Source organism: Ciconia boyciana, chromosome 2, assembly GCF_034638445.1.
Source record: "Ciconia boyciana chromosome 2, ASM3463844v1, whole genome shotgun sequence".
NCBI classification, from domain to species: domain Eukaryota; kingdom Metazoa; phylum Chordata; class Aves; order Ciconiiformes; family Ciconiidae; genus Ciconia; species Ciconia boyciana.
In genome coordinates this window covers 12957659-12968162 of record NC_132935.1, presented here as the reverse complement: position 1 = coordinate 12968162, position 10504 = coordinate 12957659, and positions in this window count along the sequence as shown.

The window sequence follows — 10504 nt, the reverse complement described above, 5'->3', positions numbered from 1 at the left end:
GCTGGCTTTAATATTTATGCATTTAAATAATAAAAACCAGATGGCAAATGAAAATAATTCCATTGGCTTTGGTGTTGTTTTTTAAAATAATCTTGTGGGGTTTTATCACTTTCCTGCTTATGGAATATTTGGCAAAATTAATACTGGCTTTGCTCTTCAGCCTGAAAATATTTTTACATTTATTTTATATCTAACACCTGCAATGCAAAGAGATCTAATAAAACAGTCGGTGGGATAGATCCAGTGATGAGTATGAGCATAGCGTCATCAAAGGCAGAGGCCCTAAATTGTATCTTTTGATGGGAGCCAGGCCTCAGAAGTTCATTTAGTCGCACAACATCTGCTGTTAGGTTTAGTGTTACTATTTTGGGTTTATAGATGGGAAAAGAAGGTACTAAGAAGTTATACAACATCACTATGGTCATTCAGTCTTTCATACAGCTGGGAATTGATGTGGTTTTAAAATAAAGACATTTGCAGCCATTTCATGGCCCATATTAGCAATACCTGCATGAGCAAGCAATTTGGTGGATCAGAGCATTTAGTGCTGAGGTCTTTTCCTCTATGCTGTATGTGGCTGGGGGTGTCTAATTTTGATGACTTTCCATCTGGTCCCCTGAACCACACATCTTTATGGGTTGTGCTGCCCCAAGCTGCCCAAGGAAAGCTCTTCCACGAACTTTGCCCCTCCACAGGCTGCCCCAAGAAGCGCTGTGCTGAGCTCGCGTGTGCCATGCCAGTGTTGGGAGCAAATCACCTCCTTGCTGTCACCACCCATGTAGGGCTTTGCATGTGGAAGCAAACCCTGCTACTGCTGGTGCTCCTACCTTATTTCACTAAGAAGTTACCCTTTATCTAAAAATATCCCATACGGCCTTTGCACAAATGGCTGGTTTCATCACTTCGGAGGGGGTTAGATTTCACCGCGGAAACAAGCCAGGCTGTAAACTGACACAAAGCTCTTCCTTTGCCAAAAATTTAGTTAAAAGAAATAGAGCAAGTGTCTCCCCAGGCCCTGATGTATCTCTGCTATCTCCCTGTTTATGAGTCCTCCTCAAGTGGGATGCAGCAAGACACAGGATCATGGACAGGACTGCACAGCAGCTTCAGTAACTCAGTCTCGAGGCTGGAAACACAACCCCTCTTGTGAGGAGAGGGTTGTGCATTACCAGTAGAGCTGTGCAACTGTGCTCTGCAGTTCTGGTATTTTCTAGGCAGCAAGCAAATTCTCTGTGGAATGAGAAATTTATTAGAACTGATAAGCATGGGATACGCTGGTCCCTGGGCAAAGAACTCTCAGCTGAACCATTTCCATATTAACTCTTTTCGAGCATCTTTCTGAATGCTAACTCCAAAAGTTGAAAAAAGAGAATAAGATGCAGAAACTGTCTTAAAGCTATCAGATCTAGACCAAAAAAAAAAAAAATCCTTTTCATTTGCTTTCTGTCTGCTATTTGAGTCATGAAATTTATTTTTCAAGTTTTTCTGCAAGCACTAGGAACTAGGAGCTCAAACTGTGTTCAGGAACTAGGGGTGTATGAAAATAGCCAGCAGAAAATGGGAGGTAGAAATAGTCAATCATTTCAGACATCTTTCTGAATAAGAACTGAAACCAAACCAATAATTTTGCAGTTACTGTAGATACACTGTTCTCCTTTGACTTCTTCTGTCTTCAACCTCTTTGTTGTTATTTATCTGTTCAGGACTCAACACAACAGGGTGAGAGCATTGTTTTGGGCTATTAGATACCATTCATTAAAGATAAAAATATATGAGTGAAAACAAAAGGTAAAGGAATTTAAACATGCTAATATTCAGTTCCCTTCTTTCTGCATTTTACCCATATTACATAAATCACGGTAACATCTAATTGTAGACTATCAGCAAATTAAAGGTTTTATAACACACAACCCACCAAGGACAAGGATTAGAGTTTTATCATCCTGGGAGGTGATGATTTACATTTCCCAAGAAACGTGAAACACTAACAAGTCCTAAATTAACAGATCTTTAAACTTTAGTGCTATGTTTTATATCTGCTATGAAATGGCATATGGGATGATGGTTTTCATGATGTTAAAGTAAAATTTGTAATGATGTTTTGATCTTCAAAGAAATTTGTTTGAGTTAGTTAACAACCATTAAGTCTTTCTTTACAGTTTGCCTGGCAAGTTACAGCAGTGGTGCAGCAACATCTCAGAATCATTTAACCATGGTAAAAATGAGTTTCCTCAGCTCCTTCTTAGAAGTGTTGAATATCCAGCAGAGGATATATTTATTCAGACAATGAATTACAATACCATGCTGACAGGTTGGAAGAAGGCCCTTTCTCCTACATGAAGCCAAAATGTTGGAAATACAGGGTCACACTGCATGTTTCCTCCTGTTTGGCCCAGCTTTGTGTATTTGTAGGGCTGAATGTACTCACACAACTGACAAAAGAGTTACATTGCCAGGAGCTGGAGCAATCCTGCTGATTAGACATGAAATGGAGAGACTGAAATTTCTGACTAGTCTTAATATAAAAGCCATTCACATCTTCCTTTCAAACATACGTGCCAGCTGAGGACATGCTGCTCCTCTTATTATTTTCTTTTAGCTGTCTGTCTTGTAAAGGCTTCAATTATCAAGTTGGTTGATTCTTTAGTAATTAATACTTTGAAGCCCTTTATATATCTCAGCAGACATCATGACTCAGAAAACAACCCACTCTTCTGAATGGGTCGTTTAGATGAAACAGTTCCATCAATCATTTGATGAGTCTTTGAAATGTATCCTGTTTTTCCTAACCATTCTTCTCATTTGGACTTCTGAGCACAATTACATGATGAGAAGGGAGGATGGATGAGCAGCTGAGGGGTAGCACAGAGGTCAGATGGGTCAGGTTTCATAGCATCATAGAATCATAGAATAGTTTGGGTTGGAAGGGACCTTTAAAGGTCATCTGGTCCAACCCCCCCCTGCAGTTAGCAGGGACATCTTCAACTACATCATGTTGCTCAGAGCCCCATCCAACCTGACCTTGAATGTGTCCAGGGATGGGGCAACTACCACCTCTCTGGGAAACCTGTTCCTGTGTTTCACCACCCTCGTTGTAAAAAATTTCTTCCTTAGATCTAGTCTGAATCTACCCTCCTTTAGTTCAAAACCATTACCCCTTGTCCTATCGCAACAGGCCCTGGTAAAAAGTTTGTCCCCATCTTTCTTATAAGCCCCCTTTAAGTATTGAAAGGCCCCAATAAGGTCTCCTTGGAGCCTTCTCTTCTCCAGGCTGAACAACCCCAACTCTCTCAGCCTTTCTTCATAGGAGACATGCTCCATCCCTCTGATCATTTTTGTAGCCCTCCTCTGGACCTGCTCCAACAGGTCTATGTCTTTCCTGTGCTGAGGACTCCAGAGCTGGACCCCACCTGGAGTATTGACTCCAGGTGGGGTCACACCAGAGCAGAGTAGAGGGGCAGAATCACCTCCCTCAACCTGCTGGCCACACTTCTTTTGATGCAGACCAGGATACAGTTGGCCTTCTGGACTGTGAGCACACATTGTCGGCTCATGTCCAGCTTTTCATCCACCAGTACCCCCAAGGCCTCTTCCACAGGGCTGCTCTCAATCCCTTCATCCCCCAGCCTGTATTGATACTGGGGGTTGCCTCTACCCAGGTGCAGGACCTTGCACTTGGCCTTGTTGAACCTCATGAGGTTCACATGGGCTCACTTCTTGAGCTTGTCCAGGTCCCTCTGGATGGCATCCCATCCCTCAGGCATATCAACTGCACCACTCAGCTCTGTGTCGTCTGCAAACTTGCTGAGGGTGCACTCGATCCCACTGTCTATGTCATTGATGAAGATATCAAACAGTACTGGTCCCAGTACGGACCCCTGAGTAACACCACTTGTCACTGATCTCCATATGGACATTGAGCTGTTGACTACTACCCTCTGGATGCAACCATCCAATCAATTCCTCATTCACCGAACAGTCCACCCATCAAATCCATATCTCTCCAATTTAGAGAGAAGGATGTTGTGGGGGACCATGTCAAAGGCCTTACAGAAGTCCAGGTAGATGACATCTGTAGCTCTTCCCTTGTCCACTGATGTAGTCACTCCATCATAGAAGGCCACTAGGTTGGTCAGGAAGGACTTGCCCTTGGTAAAGCTGTGCTGGCTGTCTCGAATCACCTCCCTGTCCTCCATGTGGCTTAGCAGAGCTTCTAGGAAGATCTGTTCCATGATCTTCCTAGGCACAGAGGTGAGGCTGACAGGTCAGTAGTTCCCAGGTTCCTCCTTTCTACCCTTTTTACAGTTGGGTGCAATGTTTCCCATTTTCCTTCACCTGACTACCGTGACTTTTCAAAAAACATGGAGAGTGGCTTGGCAACTACATCAGACAATTCCCTCAGGACTCTGCGATGCATCTCGTCAGGTCCCATAGACTTATGTATGTTCAGGTTCCTCAGGTGGTCACGAACCTGATCTTCTCTTACAGTGGGAGGGACTTTGCTCCCCGAGTCCCTGCCTTACGGTCCATCCACTCGAGAGGTGAGGGAAGAGAGGTTGCCAGTGAAGACTGAGGCAAAGAAGCTGTTGAGTACCTCAGCCTTCTCCTCATCTGTTGTTACCAGTTTGCCAGTCTTTGGTTTGATTCATCCCTTCATCCCTCCAGTGGTGGAATCACTCTGCTTGACTTCACAGGACTTCACAACCCAAAAAGGCATTAAAAGATGTGTATGTGTCTTGTGCGGATGGGGAAACAGACACAGAAAGGACAGGATACAATTAGATGTGGTTTTTTAAGTGAATTCAACTGAAATTATAGATTCTTGCTGCTGAAAAAAGTCAGGACCCACTTTTTCAAGGATCTGAGGCATGCAACTTTCACTGATGACTAGAAGGCCCCCAAGAACAGTGAAATTCCTCCAAGGCTGAGCTGTCATGCCTGGGCTTTCACATCCAGCAGTACTACCAAAAGGTGCAGAAAAGGACATGCAAAAATCTTGGTGTTGTTCCATCAGTCACCTACAAGGCAGACTGAACAAGAGTGTTACTGTCATGGGCAGTGTGCCCTGACACCCTGCATGGACTGAGGTTGGTTCTTAGTCACTGGTAACTTGGCGCGCTGGAAGTATCATTTCCATCTCCAGCTTCTGCCCAGTTATTTTGGCTAAGCCAATTGTAAATTTAACTGAAGAATTTTCTCAGCATTATTCGACTGCTGAACTATTTTGCCTTAGCTTCATTATGTGTAATGATGTATCTTTGCAAGATAGTTATTCTGGTGAAACAGTTCAAATCAAGTTAGGATCAAACAAAATCAAACTGCATCACATTTGCCACAGGCTCCAAAGTATGAAAAAGGACCATGGGTCTGCTGAAACAGTAACTTGATTGTGTGGCTAAGTCCTTCACCTGCCTATGCCATAGCTACCCACCTGCAAAATGGCCATGATAATAATTTCCTGGTAGGGTCTTGTAAAAACAATAATTTCCTGGTAGGGTCTTGTAAAAATAAATTCATAAGAAACTCAAGAAGTACCTGATGCTTAGAAGGAGTTATTACAGAATTCAGTCAGGATATGTGCTAAGCTTAGTATTGGTCTGTCTCTGGGAAAGAGCTGGAAAAACTAAATAGTCATTGCTGACTCCCAGACACTGAGGTGAACTGGCATGACCAATGGATCTGAACATCTCTCTCCCCATGAAATTAATGCTGATGCTCTCCTTCCTTCCTGACTACGATAAGATTTGTGATTAGTTTTGACAAAAGTACAAACCTGAAATCACCATTTTTGCAAACCAGCTAGTCTTCTGAGTATTGCATCTCATCAACAATCTTTAATATTCTTTTTTTGACTGATTGCTTACTGAGAAGCAGGTCGGAGTCTTGCAAGTCTGCCTTATGGTCTGTTTCTCATTTGCTTTTATTTACTTTTTTACTACCCTAAACTAGTTGCTTCAATTATAATTCTGAAGCTTAAGAGATTGTTTTAATTTTTTTAAACCTGTTGTCCATACATTGTACCCACCTCCTAACATTTCTCTAGGAACATGATGAACATAATGTAAAATTATGTGTAGTAATCAATTGAATAATACTAGCATGCTATTAGCATATGATTTTCATGTTAAGTGATCAGCAAATTAAGAGCGAATTCAATGAGACTCCTGTAAGAATTCATGTTTCTCAGAAATACATGATGCCAAAAACATTCCCAGGTGAGGTGGAAGTGAACAAAATCCTTGTTCAGGCCACAAAATTCAGCCACTGATGTAATCCTTTCAAGACTTTAAATAAATATTTTAACATCTTTTTCTTTGCTTTCTGCTGCTTGAGCCTGTGCATTTTGTTCTGGCTGTGTTTTCAATTTGTCATGCAATCATAGAAGAGAGAGACTTTTAAAAACAGAAAGGAGGGTGAAATTATTATAAATATACAAGAAATAAAATTTCCTAAATAACACCACCTAGAAACCAGGATCAACACCATGAGAAACAACAGATTCTTGACATCTCAAACCATGAGATTTACCCCTTCCAGACAAGAGGGTGGTAGCCAAAGAGAAATAAATGTTCATCACCTATCACATGTCACTGCAGCCCTCAGCTGAAAAGAAGAACTCGCAAGACAGGAAAAATGTCTAGCCTTTGTCCTACACTATCACTGTGGCATTTGGAGCCAGTTAGAGACAGAAAATACTGTTTCCTACATATATCCTGAATTTTTTCACATGCTCCTAGGACATGAGGGGTAAAACAACTGTGAACAACAGCAGTGTATCTTTGCATCAAAGAAGATCAGACATCAGAATTTCTACGTTGCTCTGTTTTCTTTCTCCTTTTCTGGTGTATCAAAGCAAGGCAGCTTTTATGTGCTGCATTGCTTTGAAAGAAGGGAAATTCAAAGCCTGAATCTAATCCTCAGTCAAGTGTAAACCAGTGAATACTCATATATAACCATTAAGATTTCTGCTGTTGGATCAGAAGGAGAGGACATATACCATGAACACAGGTCCCTGCAGGAATAAAATTTCAAACCTTTGTGGCAGCCATGAAAGCCAAACCCATTTTCCACCCATGAGGGCCAAACCCATTTTCCACTCAAAGGCCATTTTCCACATGGTCACCATGAGTGCTTCTATGGGTGCTTCACACTGTCACTATATGTTTAGGCCATTTCCTATATTTAGGTGCACTAAATGCATTTCATGCCTCTATCCCATCTGCATTCTAATGGGAAGAGATAATCTATCTCCCACCCTCCCCTTCTAAAGAAAAAGAATCCACTGAAGTCAAGGTGCTCATTTGTCCATAACTGTATAATGGTGAGCCTTCATGTGCATTGCAGTTCACATCAAGAGTGCACTTCAGAAACAAATCTCTTGATCATCTTGACTTACTGTGCTTCAGTCTGTGTCCCAGAGCGTTGCTGGACAGGACCTGGGCTTCTTTCAGCTGAAATAAAATCTGAGTTGTGCTCCAGGATCACCTCAAGAGCTCTCACTGCTGATGAGTGTTCAGTCCTCAGAGCCAGACTGGAGCTAGCCAAAATTAACCCTGCTGAAATAATTATAATGTGTTTTAATTAGCACTTTGATGATGTCTTAGACAGAAGCTTCACCCAGATATCTGTATCTAATACCTACTGATAGCCCATTACTGTGTGAATGTATCTATTCCCTTTTGGAGTCTGTTTGTACTTTTGACCTTCTTTAAGAAGCCCAGCCGTGAAGTTGCACTTCCTACTAACCACTATGTGCGTTTCTTTGTTTCAAACCTATTACCCAGTAATTTGGGTTCTACCTGTGGCATGTATTATGAAAAGTAATGAATACCTTTCCACCTTCTCCTCGATGGTCACAATTTTACAGACTTCTGTCCCATGCCCTCTCTGTTTTCTTCATTCCAGACTGAAGTCCCTTTTAAAGTCTTTCCTCATACTAAAGCAATGACATCATCCTTGTTGCCCTTCTCAGTTCTGTTTCAAGTTGTACTGTATCCTTTTGGAGATAGGGTGACCTGACCCACATACACTATTCCACATGTTGATGTACTAAAGATAAGCATGATTAACCAGTCAGTCCTTTTGTAGAAAACCTCACTCAGTATTTATTTGCTGCACTGATAACTCTGGCAGCACCATGGCACTTTGAAATTGGATTTCAAGAGAATACTGGGGAAAAAAGGACGCAAAGTCTGACATGAGAAAGAGACAGAGGCGCAAAAGGGTTGTCTATATCATCTGATGTTTGATTAAACGTGCTAGGGAAAGCGACAAAAGAGTTGGAAGTCAAAGTGTTGAATTTGTGGTCTTTGAGGAATCATTTCAATTTGAGTGACAACTGAATGCCAAAGTTACAAGTGACTGGATTTGTTTATCTATTAGAAAAAAAAAAAAAAAGGGTTAACAAACTTTCTGTGTCACATGAATAAATTTTAATTTAGGGCAAGTCTCATCTCTGTAACACCAAATTCTGTGTTGCAGAAAGAGACAAGCAGTAAATCTGCCATTGAGCCTTACTGAAGTGCTTTACACCAAGATGCTGCAGCAGCAAAAATATTATGGAACTGACCAGACCAGAGAAATTATCCTTTCCAAATTGGTGTATTTTCATAAAGTGCATGATTCTGCCCCTTTATAGTAAACATGATCTTTGTCATTACATTCAAGATATGCAAGGAAAAAATAGTTTCTCAGGAACAGTTTGAAATCCTAATTTCTTATGGAATAGAAGTTTATATTTCAGCCATATGAAATGGTCAAAATGCATTTCTGTGCTTTCTCCCGCTCTGTCATAAGTAACTCACAATTCTTGCTTTGCAATGGAGACAAGTGTATTTTCAAGCATTATCAGGAGCACCCCGAAGCTGCTTCAGAAGTTACTATATGATGTTGACTGTAAACAAATGTCTATGTGCATCTTTTAATACCACACATTAAGATTAAAATTACAGCCATTACAGCTCTAATTCTGAAGTGTCATTTCACAGCTAAGAGTAATAATCATTCATCAAAACTTTCTGAGGGATTATGTACTGCTTGCTGAGTATTTCCCAGATTCTGCAAACTTTCCAAACTCTTTCAAATGTACCTCTTTTTGAATTCTCACCTCCATTTGCAGTTCTTGTGTGGTCTATGTATGAAAAGCTGGATATGGATGATAATGTCAGTGTGGGATAACAGTAAAAGTAAAGACAATAGTTAAATATGAACCTGCACTTAGAGATCATTTACTGTGTCTTGTTCTGGTGTGGCAATATCTCAAGAGAAACAAATATCTCAAGAGAAATCCTGTTTTGTTGGTGCCTGCATTGTTTATCATATTATTATCAACATTACTGTTTAATATCTTCATCAATGACATAGACAGTGGGATCGAGTGCACGCTCAGCAAGTTTGCAGACGACACCGAGCTGAGTGGTGCGGTTGACACGCCTGAGGGATGGGATGCCATCCAGAGGGAACTGGACAAGCTCAAGAAGTGAGCCCATGTGAACCTCATGAGGTTCAACAAGGCCAAGTGCAAGGTCCTGCACCTGGGTCGAGGCAACCCCCAGTATCAGTACAGTCTGGGGGATGAAGGGATGAGAGCAGCCCTGTGGAAGAGGCCTTGGGGGTACTGGTGGATGAAAAGCTGGACATGAGCCAACAATGTGCAGTCACAGTCCAGAAGGCCAACTGTATCCTGGTCTGCATCAAAAGAAGCGTGGCCAGCAGGTTGAGGGAGGTGATTCTGCCCCTCTACTCTGCTCTGGTGAGAACCCACCTGGAGTACTGCATCCAGCTCTGGAGCCCTCAGCACAGGAGAGACATGGAGCTGTTGGAATGGATCCAGAGGAGGGCTACAAAAATGGTCAGAGGGGTGGATCATCTCTCCTATGAAGAAAGGCTGAGAGAGTTGGGGTTGTTCAGCCTGGAGAAGAGAAGGCTCCAAGGAGACCTTATTGGGGCCTTTCAATACTTAAAGGGGGCTTATAAGAAAGATGGGGACAAACTTTTTAGCAGGGCCTGTTGCAATAGGACAAGGGGTAATGGTTATAAGCTAAAAGAGGGTAGATTTAGGCTACATATAAGGAAGAAATTTTTTACAACGAAGGTGGTGAAACACTGCAACAGGTTTCCCAGAGAGGTGGTCGATGCCCCATCCCTGGACACATTCAAGGTCAGGTTGGATGGGGCTCTGAGCAACATGATGTAGTTGAAGATGTCCCTGCTCACTGCTGGGGAGTTGGACTAGATGACCTTTAAAGGTCCCTTCCAACCCAAACTATTCTATGATTCTCTGATTCTATGATTCTGTGTTATTATAACCTGATGTCGTGGTTTAACCCAGCCAGCAACTAAGCACCACACAGCCACTCACTCACTGCCCCCGCGGTGGGATGGGGGAGAGATTCAGAAAAGTAAAAGTGAGAAAACTCATGGGTTGAGATAAAGACAGTTTAATAGGTAAAGCAAAAGCCTTGCACGCAAACAAAGCAAAACAAGGAATTCATTCACTACTTCC